This window comes from Eptesicus fuscus, chromosome 12 (genome assembly GCF_027574615.1).
Source record: "Eptesicus fuscus isolate TK198812 chromosome 12, DD_ASM_mEF_20220401, whole genome shotgun sequence".
NCBI classification, from domain to species: Eukaryota; Metazoa; Chordata; class Mammalia; order Chiroptera; family Vespertilionidae; genus Eptesicus; species Eptesicus fuscus.
Window position 1 is genome coordinate 51,543,361 of NC_072484.1, and position 23,043 is coordinate 51,566,403.

General features: G+C 39.3%; 1 long non-coding RNA gene across 2 annotated transcripts; it reads right to left on the reverse strand.

Annotated features, from left to right (window-relative positions):
- Window positions 1-11,038: 11,038 nt before the first annotated feature.
- Window positions 11,039-15,178, reverse strand: LOC114228780 (uncharacterized). 2 transcript variants are annotated; one of them, XR_003614899.2, is made up of 3 exons: window positions 15,116-15,178; window positions 13,689-13,913; window positions 11,039-11,416 (listed from the first exon to the last, which is right to left on the reverse strand). It is a non-coding gene; the product is annotated as an uncharacterized LOC114228780 (long non-coding RNA). The 2 variants fall into 2 exon arrangements; XR_008557757.1 differs by lacking the exon at window positions 11,039-11,416 and adding an exon at window positions 13,075-13,368.
- Window positions 15,179-23,043: the final 7,865 nt, after the last annotated feature.

Sequence of the window (23,043 nt, forward strand, 5' to 3'; positions counted from 1 at the left end):
GGTCTGGCATCACCTGGCTGCACTTCTGGTTTTGGCCCCTTAGGTGCATTTTATACCCTTTGTCCTCTGCGTAATGCCTGTTTGGAGTATGTCAGCTGCTTCAGGGTTGCACACTCATCGGTTGTCCCTTCAGAGATGACCCTACACTGACCCCTGTTCTTTACGCTCTGAGAGTGAACACCAGGAAGTTCACTAGGCGCTCATGACCGCATTTTAATAAAACCAGACTTGGGCATACATGGGTTTCTTTTTTCCAGTGACCTGGCAGGATGGCTTACTAACATTTGGAAGGGGCGGCATCAGCTGATCACTGAGCTGACACGAGAGGGGAACCCTCACTTTAGCCCAGCCCACTGGGGAGTGAACAAGTCAGCCGTCCCCATGATTTGGTCTCAAAGACATTCATTTGGCTGTTTTATTTTTAAAGTACTGATTAAACCAGAGCTTTCCCCTTGAATTGGATTGGTGGTTTTGGAATTGTGCAGACCAAACCACAATCAAATCCTGTGTGGCTGTCCCCATGTTTCTGCTGGCCACTCAGTGGGTGGATGCTGACCTCAGCGCATGCCTGTGAGGTTTGGCGCTTGGAGCAATGGACGGGAAAGACACACAGAAAAGAACAGTGGAAATAGCAGGAAAGAAAAGGCATGAATCAAGCACCCAAAACAAAAGACAACAAGAGGAATAAGGTTTGAGAATTCAGACAAATTGTGGTAAAGTCAGGACAGTAACTATGAGATAAAAGATCAAGAATCTGAAGGTGAGTACAAAAGGAGCAGTAAATAGCTTCTTTGACAATTTGTTCTCTCTCTCCATATATATATATTCCTCACCAGAGGATATGTTTTTTATTGATTTTAGATGGAGAGGAAGGGAGAGTGAGAGAAATATTGATGTGAGAGAGAAACATCGATGGGTTGCCTCCCGTACATACCCCAACTGGGGATCAAACCCATAACCTTTTTGGTGTATGGGATGATGCTCCAACCAACTGAGCATCCTGGCCAGGGCTCATTCCAGAAATATTGTTGAGTACCTATACAGTGACAATTCTAGTAAAATCCGGGTCCTGATTATCTCAAAGAGAAGGAACTTTAGGAACTGAAATTAAACTTTTTTGTTGTTGTTGCAAAAAGATTACAGCAATGTTCAAGACATTAAAAAAATTCATAATTCAATTTGTTTTCTCTTTCTTCTTTTAAGTGAACAGCTCAACGCCTAACTCTTTTAGTCTGGGGTTACTATGGGATGGTGAATAAGATGATATGATTGGCATGCTTAATTAGAAGTTGGAAACATTTGTTTATGGAAACAAGATTATATAGCATGGCTAAATAAACTAAAATAATATTATTGGTGATGATGTTTAAATTTATTATAATTTAATCCTATTTAGTCCTGGAAGCCTACTATTTTGTCAAAGGAAAGAGAAATGTATTCATTCACCAAAGATTGATTGGATGCCCTAAGAAGACACTGTGGGAATTGGAAAATGAACTTACCAGCCAAACGGCAGGTGAAATTTTGAACCAAATCTGCCATCATTTGGTGGCTGCTTATTTGCATATTTACATGTGAATATACTGAAATATTTGCTGTCATGGAGTGTAGAAGTAGATTCAAAACCCAGTCCCACCATTTATTTATGCTTGACCTTGGCACGTTACTCCAATTGTGTGTGTGCCTCTGTGTCTTCGGCTGTAAAATGAGGTACACGATAGGAGTAGCTCCCTCATGGGATTGTTAGAAAGACTAATTGAATTGATAAATGTAAGGGCTTAGATGAGTGTCTGGCACGTAGGATTAAATGTATGAATGTCATTATTTTATCAGATGCTTTCCCTTCATCTTTCAAGATGATCATGCAGATCGTCTCATTGGATATGTTAATATGGTGAATTACCTTAATAGATTTCCTCCTGGTAAAGAATCAGCACTTCCAGAATAACTCAATTTGAGAATAATATATGATGGTTTTTATGCGAATTGCATTAAGTTTGCTTAAATTTTGCTGAAAATATTTACAAGTGAGTAGCATTGGCTTGGCCTTTTCTGTTCCTTTTATTATACTTAGCTAGTTTTATATTTGGGTGTGTGTTCATTCTATATGATTGGCATTTCTCAAAAGTTTGGAAAAATGGTCAAGGTCAGTATATTTCTTATAAGAGAATTTGAAGGTATTGACTTAATTTTTTAAATATAGAAGGATTTTTTATTTCTTCTTGAGTTATTTATATTTTATAGAAAATTGTTCATTTTGTCTAAACTTTCAAATATATTGGGTACAGTTCATAATATTCTCTCATTTTTTAAAGTATCTGCTATTTTTGTAATTGTGATCCTCTTTCTATGCCTAATATTGTTTATGTGTCCCCTGCATCCTTATAAGTCTTAATAATTTTCTGCATTTAATAACTTTTTAATGAAGCCAGGTTTTGGCTTTGTTGATTCATTCCATAATATTCCATAATGTTTATTTTCCTTTCTTATTGATTTGTGCTCTTTGTGCTTTATCCTCTTATTTTCATTACATTGATCCTGATTGTATTTTAATATAATTTTAAATTGAATTGAATAAATATTCAGCTCTTATTTTATAACATATTTGAAGATTATAAATTTCCTTAAATATGGAGGTAAGCAAAATCACACAACTTTTGATGTGTACTATTCTTGTTACCTTTTAGTAATACACATTTTATATTTACCATTTTGATTATTCTTGACCCTTTTTAAAATTTTCAAGGGTAAATGGCAAGCAGCTTTTACCCTGACTCAGGCAGCTGCAGTTACAATGAACTAAAATATCACAGAGAGAATACAGTTCAGTGTGGCCTCCTTCAAACACTGTGGGACAGTCACACTGCTCTGCTATCAGAATGGTCACCTAGAGGTCTTTAGCTAAGATGTGGATAATGAAATCTATGGGGAGGGGACACCGTCTTTCACTTTAGTCATAAGTCCCCTCTCCTAGCTCGCCAAGGTTGTTAACATGCAGAAATTTGACTGATATGATCCATTTATTAATTGATTTGGTCAATTTATATTATAGACACGCTACTTGGAGGAATCTGATCAGCACTGAAATGACCAGAAGTCAGGTATGATAAAAGCGATGATGGAGAGTGGGAGAGGAATGAGAGGGGAAAGGAGTTTACACAAAGACAGCCAGCTTCTGAGCGCTCACATGGTGGCTGAGCCCATGTGGTGGCTGAGCCCTGCTCGGGGCCAGTCCCATGGGACCTGGTGAAATCTGGCCACCCTGCAGGAAAGGCATCTTAGTGCTGGTCAGAAATGGTAGAAAGTAGGAATGAGGCAGCATTTTTGTTTGAGGTGGGTACCCCAGTGCCTGTAAGGGCAAGAGGGGTGGGTATTTTGTAGTCAGTTTGGGTAAACTCCACCGGGAAAATCTGGGATTGACTTGAAGCACCTCCTGATACTTCCAGTCATCTCCTCAAATGACCATGTATCTGTCTAAGGAAAGCTGTCTCGTTAGAATTCTGGGTAGAATCTTGTCATGAACAGTATTTTTTTAAGGTATTAATTGGATTTTTCTCTTCCTTCCATGTCATCGCATCTCTATCACCTTGACCCTGGCTGTGGTCAGTGAGTGACGTGGGTCAGTGTTGGCCAAGCTGCTCTTCTGTGAGACAGGGTTCCAGAAGACGCAGGGCTGCCAGTGCAGGACCACAATGCTGAGCTGCTCAGACACTCCGTACAGGTGAAATACAGGAGCTGGAGTTGTCCGAGAGCCAAGACACCCAGGTAACTTTACTGAACATTTCCAGTCAGCTTAAAGCTCAGACCCTTCTCTGTACTCCCCTCCCCCATCTTCACAGAAAAATTTCAGCATCTGAAGAAGACTGGTCCCCAGCCACTGTGGCCAAGGAGATGCTTGGGTCTCTCCTCGGATTGGCTGACTCTGTGGAAGGAATTAAGCAGCAAGCAGACTTCTCACGGTGACAGATGGGCCCTGGTTTTTCCATTTTTAGTCTGTTTTGCTTATAATTTATGTTGACAAAAAGAAAAAAAAAGGAAGATTTCCTGGAAGCAGGGAGGTGTTTGTTGTGTTTCACGCAATGCCAGTTCAGTTCCGAACCCCCACACTGCCCGAGGGGCCCACAGCAGCAGCCTGGCAGCTCCATGCAAATCAAACCTCGGGACTGACAAGGAAGAGATGGAAGGGGATGTTCCACTGGTTTCCAAAAGGCCCCGAATCATATTTACAAATAAGATTTTTAATACTGCCAGGAAAAGCTATTTTAAAAAGGAATAAAACAGAAAACCATAATTCTTTGACAAGCAAATAGAAATGCAGTCTCAACACGTGACTGCTTCCGCAGTCGTTTTTGGAGAATGTGCCCACTGCTCATTTGTGAGGGAAACACACATGGGCCCATTAAATCGTGATCTGGGGTTTCCAGGCTCAACTGGGATTGCCAACGGGAAAATCATTTCCAGGTTCAGTGGTTTAATTTGTGGTTGACAAGATTAAGTTTATTCAAAGCATAAAAGAGAAGGAGAGAGAAGGAAGAGAGAGCAAAGCACATAGGTTGGGAAGGAGCCTTATGTAACGCTCGATAATTTTTAGTGATCATTTGCAATTATTCTATTTATTGGAAATAGAAAGTGCTATCCATTGTTCATTCTACTTTTTTCACTGTCTGGGTAATTTGTCATTGTTTTATTTTTATTTATTTATTTTTCTTGAGAACTCTATGTGTTTTTTCATAGCTTAAGAAATGTTTTATTTGAAACTTTTGATATAGACCTTTCTATAGTTTAGGATATAAATATGAATGTCCTTATCCTTCACTTCTTTGCTTTTTTCACTATACAATCTTGAGGTTCTAATTACTTCTTTATTGCATTAATTATTTATTAGTTGTAGAATTGATCCTTAGAAAAAGCTTCTCTCGTTATCCTTCCAGGTTTTTTTTTCCTTCCAGAGTAAATAAGTAGTAAGCATAGTAAGTAACATATTTTTCTTTTTTAGTAGAGTGAGTTTTCTCATCAGACAGGTGGAGTCCCCTTTTACCCCCAGGATCTCCGTTCTGCCAAGCTGTGCCCTGTATTCCTACCTCATTTCCCCCACATTCTCCTTCTGGGGGAGGGGTCAGCATTGTCCTCCTGACCTGTATTGTCAACTTCCCTCCCATCTTCTATGCAAGCTTCTCCATGCAGGTCCATTTTTAATGTGGGCATGCAACAATTTTACCCCCAAAATTTTTATTTTGAATTCATTGTATAAGCGCATGTTATTTTAAGAAAAAATAGTGTGAGCTTCTGTATACCCTAACGTAGTTTTCCCAAGGAGTAGACCACAGCATAATATCACAACCAGGAAGTTGACATTTATACAATCCATTGGCCTAATTCAGATTTCACCAGTTTTACCTGTACTCATTTGACTTTGAGGGTGTGGGTGTGTATGTGTGGGTGTATGCACATTTGTTTCTGTGCAATCATATTTCATGTGTAGGTTTGTGTGACCGACACCACTGGAAACATATAAGACTTTCATGACAAGGACCCCAACCTGCCCTTTTGAAGCCCCAGGCACATGCCTCCCACCCCATCCCTAAGTCCTGAAAACCAAGAATCGCTTCTCTACAATACTTTTGTCATTTCAACTGTTACATAAGGGGAATCTAGTGTGTAGCCTTTTGACATTTTCAACAGCCCTTTTAACCAGGCCACATGGCCCTCATGTTCTTGGGAACACCTTTTATCCTTGAACTAATTTTTATAATAACTCTGCTTCTTAGTTTCTAGAAATCTTCAGCTCTGATAAAATTACTTCCTACTCAGTTACAAACTACTTGTAGTAAGAGTCACATTTTGCACTGGAACCCAAAGGTCTTATTTTCAGCAATTTCACTCTCTTACCAGTCATTTGGTTTACGCCTCAGCTTGCTAAGGAGAAACTCTCACACCCTTAAAATTCCTTTTGAACGCTTTTGACCTCTTTACTATGACAGAAAACAGACTTCCTTTTGGTTTAGAATTAGCCAGAGCCACATGATGAGGCCAGAGAAGCAGGCAGGATCATACCAGGAGCTGAGAACATTAGATGACCTGGGGTCTGAAACAACCCCAAAACAGAGATGAGCACAGCCAACATTTTGTGTTCTCTCAGAACGGGGTGCTGTAATCTTTCCCGACTAATTCTCCTGGGTAGCATTTTGGCTACCTATGATGTACCAGGTACCATGCTTGAGATGTTTATACAATTCAGTCACAACATCTGTACCATCAGGCACTAAGAATGCATCACAAAGATTAGGTAACATTCCTCTAGTTGTGCAGTGGCTGCAGATGGACTAGAATTCATTAAGATCAAAGGTCCTTCTCAGAGTAGCCTTCCTCAGAAATTCCATCAATCCCTCTGTATCTCAGTTCATGGGTTCCTGTGTTGACATATAATATACTCTTCTCTTCCTCTTCCACTGGGATCATTGCTTTTTAGAAGTCTTCCTCTAATTATGAATTCTTTAGCATCAACTTGTGTGAGATCTATAAGATGATATATATCATATTGTGCTAAAATTTGTTTAATTTATATTTAATACTTAAACTTTTACTAATTCGTTCTTATCATCATTATTTTCCCCTTAGAATCTCTTCCATTATTTTTATTCATTCTATGTCATACCTATATTTTATTTCCAACACAATATCCAACTTCCTAATCCACATCTCACATTCAGGTTAAAGCCCTTGTGATCAAATTCTTACTCTTTCCCTTAAGTCTTTGTAAGATGCATATTGCCCACTGGCTATGAGCCCATCATTCAGATGTCATAAGCAGTGATCCAGAAAAAAAAACATACATTCTTGCTTTTATTTTTAATCTAGGTACACATATTCTATATTATTTTTCCTCTTTCAAAGTCAATAAAGATAAGTTCCAAGTTTGTTTAAGATCTCTCATTTATTTTCCCATGAATCAGCAGAAATTAGCAACAGTCATATGTTTGATGAATCTTGGTAGTCCCTCCATCATTGCTGGGAAGAGGAAACCTCTCATTATCCATGTCAAGGCGATGTATGACTGCCTTCAGACCCCTCGCAGAAAATCACACCTTCTCCTGTCCCTGGGTAAATAGCAGAAACCACTGAATTTATGAATACTTGTGACATTTTGTTCCCTGGAGATGAGCTATTTGAGATGTTGGGTCTTTGTGAGGAACAACTCTGCTCTGAGTGGCAAAACCTTGATGTACTATTTTTGTTGAATTCTGAACTTCCATTTACTAACATTTTAGCAAAACTCTTGCATCCTCGCTGCATTTTTAAAGTTTTTGATGAGTTGTTTTTCTAGACAGTTTTCTCTGTATGAATTAGGAACTCTTCCTCAGCTCTACTAAACAGAGAGAAGTGAGAGTGGGAGAATTCTCACGTTCGCTCATCCTCTAACTGGGAATCCAGTGAGACACACAGCTGGTGTGATGACTTCAAGCAAGGTGTGCCCAACCTTCCAGGCAATGGAAACATTTTCAATAGTCCTATGTGGAACCTGAAGTTAAATTGGGGTCTTTTTCCCTTTTACAAGACTTCACCTGTAACTTACCTATTCACCTTTAAGTGCTTGATGTGGGAGATCCTGGGAAACCCAAGTTGAAGGTGGCCTGATTGCTCAGCTTCCTCTCAGGATACAGGCAAAAATAACAATAAACATCCCATGAGCTGTGTGTGCAGTCAGCTTTCTGCATCAACCCCAAGCACACACGGCTGTACACATACTGGTAAGTCCCCCTCTCTTCCCAGTGACCTCCCTGCCTTTTGTCTGGTGCTCTCCCTGATAGTTGCCCCAGATCCCTCTGAAAGTCCTGAGAAATCTGAGATTTAGTTCCTTATTCAGCAACATTATATGATTACTGAGAACAAACAGTTTAACATCTAATTTCCTAATCACCAGAGCATTGATGTTTGTAATTTCAGGAGAAAAACTATTGAAGTTTTGGGAAAATACTCTTACAACTGTCTACTAGAAATATGAATGTTACTTTTGGAAATAATGAAAAGAGCCAAAAAAATTCACAAAAGAATTCCCAACAAGCCCTTGAGGTGTACAAAACAGAATATCTAAGCTAATGGACTGTATTGTAACTTTAAAAAGTTATACTTCTAGCTGATCTGAATTTTATTCTGTTCTCTGGATAATACCCAGGCAGACACTCCCTGGAATCAAACATAAAATAATTAGTTGGGCAGCCTACCATGTTCCTTGCTTGTCTTGTAAGAGGAAAAATAGGCTTTTTTAGCTTCCTTTTTATTGGTTTGATTTTTAAACCCTTGGGTGTGTCAAGAAGTGGAATTTAAGTAAGAAAGAGAAAACTTGTGAGCACTGCTTTCCTTCAACTTGTCAATTACTTCAGGGGGAATGTGGGATGGATAGAAATGTATCTGTTTGATTTTGTTCATCCTCTTTCTCCAGGATTTCCTGAGGTTCCCGGTTATTCGACTAAGCACAAATTGCTGTTCATACAGATGCCCTGCCATGATTTCTGATTTGCTGGCTGTCATTTCCACTAATACCTGACGCAGCTGTCAGACTGTCACTCCTTGTTGTTGCAACGATTTGTTTCATACAAGAGACTTGATTCATGAAGAAGGGGCAGAAGCAAAACCTCTCAGTGGTCCAGCTTTTTACATAATGCATGGGTTATGTAAAAGCATTAGAAAAAAAACACACAATACTTTCATCCTCCAAAGTTAATTGCTAAGCACTTAACTTGGATATACAGTATTTTTGAAGCCAAATCAACACTCCTCTTGGAACTTGGAGTTTGATGGAGTTTAGATCAGCCCTTAGGAATACTTCTACCCACAATTCTCAAGTTACTCCATCTGGCATAACCCAAAGGACTGTCTACTGATGAAGGAAGAGGCTCCCTTCTCAGAACATACTGCCTCCTGTGTCATTAGTAAGCACCCCAGTGGGCAGGCTGGCCAGCAGTTTGAAATCCCATGTGCCGCTCACCTCTCCGGAAGGCCTACATCTCTGAAAGCCAGAGTAGTAGAGAGTCCACGGGATTTAACTGTGGTACCATTTTTTTTTTTATTTCAGTTCTTGGCTTCTTAAATTTAGACAGGATAAAAATAAATAGTCAAGCCCTAGCTGGTTTGGCTCAGTGGACTGAAGGGGTCTGGGTTCGATTCCAGTCAAGGGCACATGCCCAGGTTGCAGGCTTGAATCCCAGTAGGGGGTGTGCAGGAGACAGCTGATCAATGATTCTCACTCATCATTGATGTTTCTATCTCTCTCTCCCTCTCCCTTCCTCTCTGAAATCAATAAAAATATACACTGAGTGGCCAGATTATTATGATCTCTGAACGCACAATAATCTGGCCACTCAGTGTATATCCTACATAAAAAAAGGCTAATATGCAAATTGTCCCCTTGACCAGGAGTTCGACCAGCAGGCAGGCCAGCCAACCGCCCATGTCCCCTTCCCCTAGCTAGGTTGGCCAGTTCCCACCCATGCACGAATTCATGCACCAGGCCTCTAATCCTCTAGTATATACACACACACACACACACACACACACACACACACACACACACCGGGCCTCTAATACACACACACACACACACACACACACACACACACACATACACACACACTGAGTGGCCAGATTATTATGTGTTCAGAGATCATAATAATCTTTTTTTATATATATATTTTTATTGATTTTTTACAGAGAGGAAGAGAGAGGGATAGAGAGTTAGAAACATCGATGATAGAGAAGCATCGATCAGCTGCCTCTTGCACAACCCCTACCGGGGATATGCCCGCAACCAAGGTACATGCCCTTGACCGGAATCGAACCCGGGACCTTTCAGTCCGCAGGCCGATGCTCTATCCACTGAGCCAAACCGGTTTCGGCAAGATCATAATAATCTTGCCACTCAGTGTATTTTAAAAAATAGTCAAGTATATGTTGTCTGTGACATATCCACTTTAAATACAAGAATACAGGTAGGTTAAATTTAAAGGATATGAGAGTTATTTCACATTGATACTAATGAAAGCAAAGTGTTTAATAGCAGACAAAGTAAACTTCAAAAGAAGGAAGATTTATAAGGATAAAGAGGAATAATACATAATGATAAAGGATCAATTCACCAAAAACAAAACAATCTTAAATATGTATGCATCTAACAGCAGCGCTTCAAAATACATAAAGGAAATCCCAGAGACCTGGAAGAAGAAATATAAAATTGAAAGTTGTAATTAGGCTCCTGGTCATAGCTCCAAAACATATAAGGGGTGTGGAAGTCATCATCCCCAATGTGACAACCAAAATAAAAGCTGATAAAACTGAAAATTCATAAATCTCACTCATCACAGGTGAGGACACTAGTTGGTACAGCCATTCTGAAAAAAAACATTTTGACAGTTTCCTATGATGGCAGACACGCAGTTACCTTATAATCAAGAATACCACTCCTAGACTTTATCTTAGAAAAAAGAAGACTAATACTTACACAAATACCTATGCACAAAATAGAGTAGAATTTTGCATGATCATTTGAACTGGAAACAACCCAAATGTCCTTCAATAGGTGAATGGATAATCAAACCGTGGCACCTCCATACTATGAAATACTGCTCAGTAGTAAAGAAGAGAAACTATTGACACACACAATATGGATGAATCTTAAATGCATTTGCTAAGTGAAAGAAATCATACCCAATGAACTACATATTATATGACATTCCAGAAAATATAACTTCTAGAACTAGACCAGTGTTTGCCAGAGGTAAGGGCTGGGGTGAGGGGTTCACTACAAGGGGACACAAATAAAATTTTAGGAGTGAAGAGAATGTTCTATATACTTATTGTAGGAGTGCTTCGGTGGACTATTTGCATTTTAAAAACTAATACGACTACCCGGTAAAATTAATGTATTTTGTGAATTATAACTAAATACACTTGATTTTATACACACCTGCGCTGTTCTGTTTGCTATAAGTTTAGACAAAACTTTAGCCCACTTATAAATTTTTAAAATATTTTTATTGTTTGGTTTTAGAGAGAGAGAGAGATTTGTTGTTTCACTTATTTATACATTCATTGGTTATGGGCCCTGACCAGGATCAAACCTGCAACTTTAACATATCAGGTTTGATGCTCTAACCAACTGAGTTATCTGGTCAGGGCTATAAAGTTTATTAAGACGATTATTAATATAATTTCTGGCTTAAAAAGGTGAATGTAACCAAACCAGAGGGATTAGATGATGTTATTAATGCCTCATGGAAGTATATGTAGCTGTTCCTTCCAGTCACCACTTCATCATCTTGCATCCCTTACAGACGTCGGCTCCTTTATTTGTTCTCCTTTATTTGCTTCCACTTATATGACAGTGGCAAAGAGAACATATGGCAAAGAAAATCTCAGAGACCTGAAAGAAGAAATGTAAAATTCAAAGTAGTAATTAGGCTCCTGGTCACAGCGCCAAGACATATAAGGAGTGTGGAAGTCTTGAACATCTGTTAGAAGAGTGAATGCATAGTTTTATCCATATAAGGTTTAGGGATCTTAAACTCCTTGCAACATTCTGAAGGTACAGGTTTACAGAGATCCCTGAATATTAGCTTTTAAAAATGTTAATGTAAAACAACATCTACTTTTTATTCCTGCATTTGCCAGCCAGCCAGTCTGTGGTCCATCAGAGAGGAGAGAGAGGAAGAAATACACACCTGGCTTTACTGTCCTGCCCCATTTCCTGCGGGTTCCTCATGTTGAGGGAACCTAGTGGCTGATAGAGAACTGAGAAGCCTGTTGATGTCATCATTTAGTGCCAGCCTAACAGGGCACAAGCTGGAGGGAGTGGAGTGTGGATCTCATTGAAGGGCCTATTATCCTTCATTGAAAAAAATATTTCAGTTTGATGTAGCAAAATCTATCAGCCTTACCCTTGTGGCTTATGTTTTGGAATCTTAAGAAATCCTTGGACCTAATGCTTTCTTGAATTACTGGACATCAGCTTTCCTAGGGTTTGGAGTTTAATTCTACTTTCCTTCACACACCTGTGTTGTCTTTCAGCTCAAACCAGAAAAGCAAGTCACCAGGCTTTGATAAGCATGCCTTGAAGGGTTAAATAGATTCTATAGATCTCATTAGTCTGATGAAGAATCTGGAAAAGCTCCTCCACTCCTTGGCAAAAAATAAATAAATAAATAAAGTAGTGAACGATGCTTGTGTTTTTTCAGTTAACAAAAAACAAACAAACAAACAAAAAAGGTAAAGCAATTGGAAATCCTACAAAAGGCCAGAAGAGAAAGAATGACCAGGCATTAATTAGCATAATGGTTAAGAACACCAACTTTGAGACCTGCCTGCTTATGTGTGAATTTCAGTGTTAAGGGTTAGCTGTGTGATCCTGAGTAGGTGACTGATCTTCTCTGTGTCTCTTGCTTTTTTCATCTGTAATACAGGTTTAATCACAGCCCTTCATGGGTTAACACATATACAATTCTTACAACAGCCCTGATGTGTATTAAGTGCCGTCGAGGTGCTTTCCATAAGATGAAATATGGCATGCTTTAAACAACTAATGACATGTAGGGGAAAAATCAATTTGACCTTGATGTTTTAAACATTCTCTTTCAAGGGGCTCAGATTTAGTGAAATAGCTTCACATTTTTTTTTCCCACCAGTGCAAACTATTTGGTTTTGAAATAAACAAAATTATAGAATCCTAACTGTGAGATTTGTTATTGTCTTTTTCAGTTTTTTGAAAGAATCCATGGGCAGATTGGAAGAATGTAAATATTATAACTAAGTAAAAATGTAACGGGATAGCCCACCAGTTTTGGAGATGAAGCGATTATGGCAGCTCAGAATACTCGGCCCTACCTCCAAATACAATCACATTGGTCGTTAGGGATTCAACATAAGAATTTTGAGGGGACCCAAACATTCAGTCTGTGAAGGCATCGACTTTAAATTGTAGTGTTAGCCACCAGTATAACTGAAGGTAATATGTTTTGAATAGGAATTGGAAATTAAAAAGATGTCCATTTTTCAATTTAATTACTTAATGTATGGTTGGAATTATTTTGTGCTATGTACAGATATAACTTTAAATAAAAAGGAGTATAATTTAAGAGAACACCTCTAAATACCGGCTGCTTATACTGAGCAGGTAATGTCCTTATTGCAGGGTGATGTTTCTGTACTGGAAGACAAAGCAGAAACATCGCTGAAATCATTGTCAAAAGACTTATTAGAGGAATCAAAAGAGAAAAAAAAATCTTCAGGCATTTTCACAGGGAAATAGAGTCTTCAATGTTATTTTCTTCTATTTTTTAAAAATACATTTTCCTCTTAAAGTTCTTAATCATTAGGTCTCTACAAAGGAAAGGAAATAAGAATATTGCCATAATTGAGATATAAGAAAACTTAAAACACAGAGGTTGTTTTTTACGATTCCTAAGGGGGAAATCTGACAGTTATTTAGAACGAGAATCTGAATAACGATGATGTGTGCATAGCTTTAAAAATAATTTGTGGGTGGCTGTTAGTAGCTTAAGCCACTAACTTCTTACTTCTTTGTAAGGTAAATAGCTTTTTTGACTTCCAAATTGCAAGGACAACTTAGGGTCAAGATCAGGTATCTGGCTGATATGAAATAAACAAGACTGTCAGCATGGCAGAAGAACAGCACGCACCTGCCCGGATACTGACACAATCGCCTATTTCTGGAAGCATTCGGACTCCAGGGAGCACTGGAGGGTCCGGAGCCCACTTAGTCAACCAGTCAGCTCCGGGTTAGTTAATTCTGGGATTCATAATTCAATGCACATACAGCTGGTGCTTGAAGCCGGGCCATCTTTAAAGTGCGTCTCTACCAGGAAATTTCAGTCCCAGCTCTTCTTGGGAAGACACAGACACGCCTTTAAAAAACAGAAGGAAAAGGAGGCCAAGGTTAAACAGTGTTCTGGGAAGGGGATGGAAATAAGCAAGGAGAGAGAAAAGAACTCAAAGGAACTTTCTCAGAACCACATGCCCTCGGGGACCCCAGGAGCCTATTTGGGTCACAACGCTGGAAGTGGCCCTCTCTTGTGGTTCCTGCTATTTTTTCCCACTCATTCAGCACAGTATACAAATATAGAATAATAAAAAAAATTCAGTAATTACTGGTGAAGACTGTTCCATGGGAGCTATCATTTACCCCAATATTTTATAGAGGCAGAATCCCTTAAAATTGCCTTCATTTTAAAATTTCACTTTCAACCAACTTGAAGAGTTACCTCTGCCAACCCTTTCTAGCAGCCTACCTTAAATATGTCAATTCCACAGAATTTTCTAAGTGAATGTTAAGTTAATGAAGCCCTATTGCAACAGGTTCTCAACTTTAGTTTAATTTGATCTCCATGGCATTGTAAGAATCTTAAGTTTTCATAAGCACATCTTCCCACACTTCCCTTGTCACAAGAAATATAGATTCATTTGAGAGTTGCTGGGGCTATTACAGCAGCCGGCAGACACCACAGCAGCTCCTCGGCAATGGCCTGAAGTCCTGGGCTTCTCCTCAGACAGCGCTGTTGTCTTCTGCTGATGCAGACCCAACCGCACTGCAGCCTCCAAAGTCATGGCACCACCAGGCTCAGTGAAGTGCGCCCCTAACCTATCGCTTTGTAACAGCATTCTGAACATTGCTTAAGCAGGGTACAGAAGGAATTTCCTAAAAATAAGAAGACATCTGTATCTAGGGATCTGTTTCTAGTTTTGTTTACTGGGGGGAAGGGGTTATGGGGCTGGGTGACAAAGGTGAAGGGATTAAGCAACCCCCCCCCCACACACACACACAAAAAAAACAAACAACAACAAAACAAAAAACAAAACAGTATAGTGATTACCAGAGGGAAGAGGGGTGAGGTGAAGTAGAAGAGTGTAAAGGGCGAAAAAAATGGTGACTGAAGGAGACCAGACTTGGGTGGTGAGCACACAGTACAATATACAGATGCTGTATTATAGAATTGTGCACTGGAAACCTATACAATTTTATTAACCAATGTCACCCCAATAAATTAATTTTTTAAAAAAAGAAAATAAAGGACATCTGTTACCTCCCATTTCTCGGAGGCTCACTTACACTGCCAGGTGCCTGTGGCTAGCTTTCGGTCTCCCCATATATCTCGGACAGGCAGAAATCCGCCCAGCGAGCTCCTTGGAGTGTGCACATCAGAACTTCAATAGCCACATTATGAGGTCATAAATATAATACCAATGTGGGTCATTTCTCCAAATACCCATCCTTCACAGTGCAAAACACTGCGGCAGCCACAAGCAAATCAAATCGAAGGGAGAAAAAATACACATACCTTCAAATAACAACCAACAACTAAAGTTATTTCTTAGTAGAAGAAAAGGACCGAATGGCTGGGACTCCCTCAGGTTTTATTATGAGCGCCCATTTCCGGTGTTTGTTACACGTTATTGCCTCAAAACAGGAATGCATCTGTCTCCAACAGTGCTTAGTGTATCTGGCCATTTCCCACTGCATTAGTGACCACAAGCCATCCGAAAGTGCCCATCCTATTTCAGCTTTATCACATCGCTATACTCAGAAGAGCTCAATGCAATTTAGAAAAAAAAAGAAAAGAAAACAGTGGTTTTTGCTATCTGAAACCTGCTTTGAAGACACATGAAACTAAGGCAGTGGGATGGTGCAGGTAGATAGAAAAAGAAAACACCCCCACTTGAAATAAAATCTACCTGTTGAAATAGAAAATAACTAAATTGTAGAAACACCACAGAGTTCTCAACACCATAGGACGATTGGGATTTGGCTATTTCACCTGAAGTTTTACTTTAGAATTCATGTCAAGATATTTTAATGAAGCTATTGTCCAAATGGATTACTTCATGGGATTCCAGGAGGCCCTCCCTATTCAACACACAGACAATGACATGTGCTTTTCCAACCCTTCGTGACTCAACTTTTCACTTCCTTAACGTGACTCACCTGCCTAGCTCCCATCTGTGCCTTGCCTATCCTTCAAATGTCATGCTGTATCTTACTCTTCAGCTAATGTGGTTTATGTAATTATTTATGAAATCACAGGATTACATAACATTAGAGCTGTAATGAAGTAGGACATTCAGAGCTCCCAAAGTCAGGAGATTGGCACGTTGATGTCCAGCCTTTTGTGTAGGTCTGCATGACCGTGACCATGGGCATTTTATGTAGCTTTTCTGACCTCTGGTTTCCCATTCCTACAGTGGGGAACAGAATTGCTGTGTTGAATGAGAGAACATATGTGAATCCTTCAACATTCAGCTAAGAGATGCCCTCACAACAGGCTCTCATAATGGTTCTAGTCCCTGGTCCTCTCTCTGCTTCCAGATGATGTTGTGCTGAGTCCATTACTCGTGATTGGGTTCTGCTGCAGTTCATTGTGTATGTTTCCCCAACTTGGTAGTTAGTGTCTCAAGGACAAGGGCTTGCCTTATTTATATTTGTGCTTTTGTCCATATGTAAATGGTAAGCACTTAATAACTTAGTAACCTATATACTTGCTAAATAAATAAATGATCATTGTAAACCATCATATAAAAATAAGGGGATACTGCCCTAACCAGTTTGGCTCAGTGGATAGAGCGTCGGCCTGCGGACTCAAGGGTCCCAGGTTCGATTTCAGTCAAGGGCATGTACCTTGGTTGTGGGCATATCCCCAGTGGGGGGTGTGCAGGAGGCAGCTGATCGATGTTTCTCTCTCATCGATGTTTCTAACTCTCTGTCCCTCTCCCTTCGTCTCTGTAAAAAACCAATAAAATACATTTTTTTAAAAAAAAAAGTGATGGGTCCTTTAAAAAAAAATACAGGGATACTCATTATAAATATAAGCCACCACTGGAAGACCCCTCACCATGATTTAGAACATCTTTGTTAAGTAAACAGGTACAACAAGATGGAATGCCTTTACTATACTAGTATACCCTGGTTGGTTACTGATGTATTTGAAACTAGAGCCAGATCTCCATTCTTTCAATTGAGAACTCTCCCCACCACTTTCATCTCTTTATGTCTGTATTATTACTTAACCACATAGCTTATAATCTTCTCAAACCTAATGGCCATGTAATCTACTTCTGTATAAGTTGTTCCTATTTCTAAAATAACAAGGTGATGACTTTGATGATGAAAATTACTTTGGATGATATTTTCGGGTTTTCACAGTATTTTCAAGATCTACCTAAACTAGCATATGCATGTAAGCCGTTGCAAAAACACTTATTGGAATACAGAATAATATAATTTTTTTTTATTTTAGAAAAGAGAGGTAGCATTATTAGGCAAAATGTGAACATGTGTTAGCTACTATGGTTCATTATATTCCAATATTATTTTATAAAAAGATACATGCACTTCTGCTTTATGGAATTATAGTTGGCTGGATAATCTGAAATACTTTCTCTTATGCATACAGCTGGATTCAGAGGACATTATGGCCAAGTTATTTTATTAAAATATATTTTTATTAATTTCAGAAAGGAAGGGAGAGGCCGAGAGAGACACATCAATGATGAGAGAGAATCATTGATTGGCTGCCTCCTACACAACCCCCACTGGAGATCAAGTCCATAATCCAGGCATGTGCCCTTGACTGGAATCAAACCTGGGACCCTACAGTCCACAGGCTGACACTCTATCCACTGAGCCAAACCTGCTAAGCACAGTTATTTTTAATCCTTTGTTGAACTCATTGGAAAATGAGCTACATATCCAAGGAAAAACAAAACAAATGATAGAAAACCCTGATGAGTGAGAATTAAATAAATATAAAATTAAGGACTCTTCCTAGAGGTAAATGCCTGCATCAGTGGCTAGGAAACCATTCTCTGGGACCACAGCAGATTGGGGGTGGGGGAAAGAGGAAGTAACCTGGAGTTCTCACATTAATGTCTCAATCAGGCCTTTCTGAGGGATCTGCCGTGCCCCTACATTGTAGCACTTATTGATTCCCAGAAGAAGCAAATATAAATTTCTAGAGAAAAGCAGCTTGAATTTAAGCCTCAGGATTTCCATAAGTTGTGTGCAACACAGTGCAGATGCAGAATCTCACTGCTGGTGGGAGTCAGCAGGAAGTATAATCCACAGAGCCCTAGAGCTCTCAGATCTGTTGGAGGAATCAACATGGAGTAGAAAAGTATGAAATGACTTAGGAAATACAAGAAATAATAAAATATGAAAGGAATCAGAGATAATATACCCTGCCCTAGAATTCTTGAAAAATAACCCAAGTCGGTGTTTTAGAAAAAAATGAACTATTGAGACTAAAAACTGAGTAGTTGGCTTAAAGCTCAGAACAGACACAAATAATGTAGAGTATTATTGAATTGGAAGTTGGACATGAAGAAGGTACCCAGAACATAGCACGCAGTCCAAAGACAGTTGGAAATATTAAAGGGTCATGGACCTGTGAGCTAGAGAAAGTCAACACTGTGGCCTCAGAGAGAAGAATAGAGGGAATGGAGAAGAGGCATTATTAGAAAAGAAAATGAAGGAATATTTTCCAGAAATGATGAACGAAAGGAATCCACGGATAAAGAAAGCACAGTGTAAACAAACAGTAAAAAATTTGAAAAGAAATCTATGCTCAATACTGGAATAAAACTGAAAATCCTCAAAGAAAAAAATCCTAAAATAAGCCAGAGAGAAAAGAGAAATCATTTACATAGGCATAAAAAAAAAAAAGAATGAAAGCAGATTTCTCAACAACAACCAAGTAAATAAGAAAAAAATAGAGTATTATTTTTATGGTTTAATAGTTTAGATGGGTGGGTAGATGGATGGATAGACTGGACTGGACTACATAGGAGATAGATAGATAGATATAGATAGATAGATAGATAGATAGATAGATAGAGATAGATAGATAGATAGATAGATAGATTGATAGATAGAGCTGACTAGTGAAGTCAGAAACCAGACAGAAGTCAGCAGTAGGTAGGAACTTCATGTTTACATGTCCTTTTATCTTATTAGCTAACTAATTAATTATTGTCTTTAATATGATTTGATTTTATTTTGGCCTGGGGATTATAGCAGTGACGATGTCAGAGTTGACTGTCATCTACACTGTGCTGCACACAACTTATGGAAATCCTGAGGCCTAAATTCAAGCAGACTTTTCTCTCTCTCAAGGAAACCTCAGTTTTGCTTCTAAGTTCTTTCATCTGATTGAGTGACACCCACCCACATTATGGAGGGTAATCACCTTTACGTAAAGCCAATTGGAACATAACACCACAGCAATGCCTGCTTTAGTGTTTCATTGAATAACTGGGCACTGCAGTCTAGCCACGTTGTCACATAAAACCAACTCTCACACCCACCTCTGGGCTGTCTGGACATTTTTTTGTAGGAAAAATCCCCATCAGTCTTCATTGCATTGCCTTAGGGATGAGGACTAGGGGCAAAAAAAAAAGGGGCCTTTGGACTTATTGACTGTGAGGCATTTAATCAGAAATCTGTCTCTGATCCAGAACGTCCCATGTGTAAGTTCAAGATAAAATTAACAAAGATGAATATTAAAATCCTGACAGTAATCTAATAATAACACCATAAATTCTAAGGGAAAGTTTTACTAGTTTAATTAAATGTTACAATTTTTGAGAAAACCTTCCAAAACATACATCAACAATTTATCGCTGTAACTCAGTTGAAAGTCTGAACATGTGTTGACTGTGGATAAAATTTGTCTGTACTCGCTGGATGGCTAATATAAAATTATCCTGCATAGCATTTATTATTCTGTTATGGAAACAGTCAAATTGACCACATGATACACTTGGGTTTCTTCATTTATGTCTTTTCTTTTATCAACCTATTTTCAGGTACTTTTTATTGAGCTCATATTTTTATTAAAATTTGCTATAATGAGAAGTGCATAAAGATATTTGTTGCTGGTTCTTGTTTTTTCACCAGCCAGGTTCTTCGCATAGGTTTTACATGTATTTTTTATCTTATTAGCTAACTAATTAATTGTTGCCTTTAATATGATTTTATTTTATTTTGGCCTGGGGATTATAGCAGTGAAGATGTCAGACAGGATCCTGCACTTCTGGACTTTAAATTCCTATCCTGAGAGACAGATGATCAACCCAGATATACATGCCATTGGAATCTCATACAGAAGCCCATTCCTCACAGCCCGCAGGGAGTGTCAAGTCCAAGGGACTTACTGAAACGCACTTGCCGTGGGCGATGGTGGTTTCCACTCAGGATAATGTCCCCAGTTATAAAGGGGACCTTCCTCTTGAGCGGTTTCTCCCCTGGTTTTCTCCAGGGTCACCTTTTCCAAAGCATAGGATTTTGTGAGCCATTTTAGGACTTAATCAATACATAGTCTGCATTTTGCTCTTTGGAGGCAGGGATAGAATTAAGATATCCATCTTTGATGTGAATTTTCAATTTCTTATCTATGACTATCCTGTGTATTTGAATGTTGCAAAAAGCTGATTTTTACCTAGTTTTTAGTTTTACATATCAATTTGCATTTCTATATACGCGCTTTGTATCCTTTTTTCTTAGGTGTGGCATAATATTCTGTGAGCAGTCTTCATTCTGCCCCCTTTCCCTGTAAATCGAGCAATTTACAATGGTTATCTTAATGTGTCCTCGGACAAAATTCCTTGATATCCTTTGAGGAGAGCTCTTCTTTGTCTTCCTGCACTGTCCATTGGCATTCAAATAGATGGTCCTATCTGTCAGCTTCACACAACCATATCTGCAGGCTCCAGATCAGTATCTGAAATCAATAGGGATGGAATTGTGGTAATTAAATTATAGCACTTACATATAATTACACTTATGTAAAAAATATGCACCCCTACTCAGGCCGCTCCTGAATATGATAGACATAAATCTCCGCAAATGAGCTACTGGGGGTGGGGAGGGGGGAGAGCGTTAATCTTTGAAATTATGCCGGGAAAAACCAGGATCCTGGAACTCTTGCACTTCAGAGAAATCATTTGATTCAAAGTCCAGCTTTAAACAGGTTCATTCCAGCAATTTTTATCTTTGAAATTTAATTTTGAGGTGATTCTATCTGCCAAGCTTTGTGATGAGGAAACTGATCTCCAAGCTGCTCTGCCTGAGGATTAAGAAGAACGGGTCCTGGAAGCTGGGTGGGGGGTTAGATCCCTTTGTGTCATTGGGAGGACATGTCACGCTGGCACCTAGGAAGTATTTCATCAATAAACTGGTGTTTGCTGGAATGAACTGATTAGTTAATTGACAACAGAACAGAGTCTGCTCTCCCAAGCATTCACTGACATGCCTAATGGCTGTGCTGGGTTAGACCAGATCGGTTGCTGGTTGGACATTTACCACCCAAGACTTTCTTATGGACAGTGTTTGCGAAGGTGTGCAGGGAGCCAGGTAACCGCAAGTTCTGTGTTCAAGAGATGCTGTGCACCTAAAACCAATATCATAGTAAATGTCAATTGTAATTAAACATTTTTTAATTAAAAAAAAAAGAGATTTGGGCCTCAAGAAGCTGCTTGGGGAGGTGGGGGGGCAGAACCCTGGGGACATTGTGGGGTCAGGAATGAACTGAGGATAAAAGACTTCATAACTTTATAGAATATTAACCTTGAGCTATAAAGGAAAACCCTCTAAAGATCTGTCCTAGTTTAATGGAAGTTCATTTGTCTTAGTGTATGATAAATTCAGTTAAAAGCTAATGCAAATTTAGGCCATATAAACAGAATGATAGTGGTCACTACAAGGGTAGTAACCATTAGCCCAATGGTACTCAAAGGGATTGCCAGATCCAGGGGTATGCCCAGCTTGGGTTCCCGGAGGGTGTCCTCTGTGTGTTGAGTGACCTCATCTGTGAGGATGAAGTGTGGGGTTGATGGAAAGAACCGAAGGGACACTTCGTCAGAGACCAAGGACAGTGGTGGTGCATGCTCATCTTTCCAAATAATCGGTGCACTGTCTGAAGAAAATTAAGATAGCTAATCTGTGTTGTTTCAAACAGGTGAGCTGAGAGCAAAGAATGTTGTGGGGTGGTTTCCTGCTCACCATGAGGCCATCCTCTGTGAGTTAGTTTCTGATGGGATCTGCTGCCTTGATAGCACCCCCTCCCTGTGCCCCTACCCTCTGTGCCCAGGACCATAAGAGTGGCACAGAGAACAGGAAAGGAATCTACTTCCCCCAGACATGGGGAGGGCAGCTCCGCACTGAGTGCCCAATGCTTCTAGAACCCAATAATTTGTCTCTAAACTCTCTAACTCCAATCCCCCCTTATTTTTCTCCTTCCAAGCATTTCAAAAATTTGGCTCATTTTCTCTTATTCTTGAATTAATCCCTCCTCCTCTTCCTGCTCTTTAACGTATTAATCAACATTTATTACCTCTTTCTCATCTGCATTTTGCACATACAATTCACATTCCATTTCAGTGAGCCTCCAAGAATGTTGTTTAATCAAATGTTAGTGCAAACACTTGATCATTGCCCAGGAACAGAAGTCCTTGTAAATTGCAGGTTTTAGCAAGATGGTAAGTGATGAATTAGGAGTAAAATATTTTGCTGAATATGCTGGGTCTAGAGATTTTGCCTTTCATGGGTCTTCTCGTAACCTCTTCAAGCTGCTGACGCCAGTGATGAAATGAGAGCAAGCCTAGACTACAGTTTTGAAAAATAATCAAATTAACCTTTCAAGTACAATATAAACCAGTTTTGGTTATTCAGGCTGATTCCTATGGGACACTGATAACTACTTCATTCATGTGGTTGTACTATGAGTTAAATCACTTCACCATGCAAATCAGTCCCCTCAAATTAGTAACCATAGACACTTAATTTGCTTAAATTTTCTTATCTTAATAAAATTTTCCCATCCAAGTATAGTCTCAACTGTTCTCACCAACTCCCACTTATTTGCTAATTCATCGTTAAAAAATCGTTATTGAATATGGGCCCTGTGCCAGCGCACTGTGGTTAGTTATGTGGCTCAGTGAAACATCACCCTTGCCTTTGAGGAGCTTGGTGACTCATGGTACAGCCTC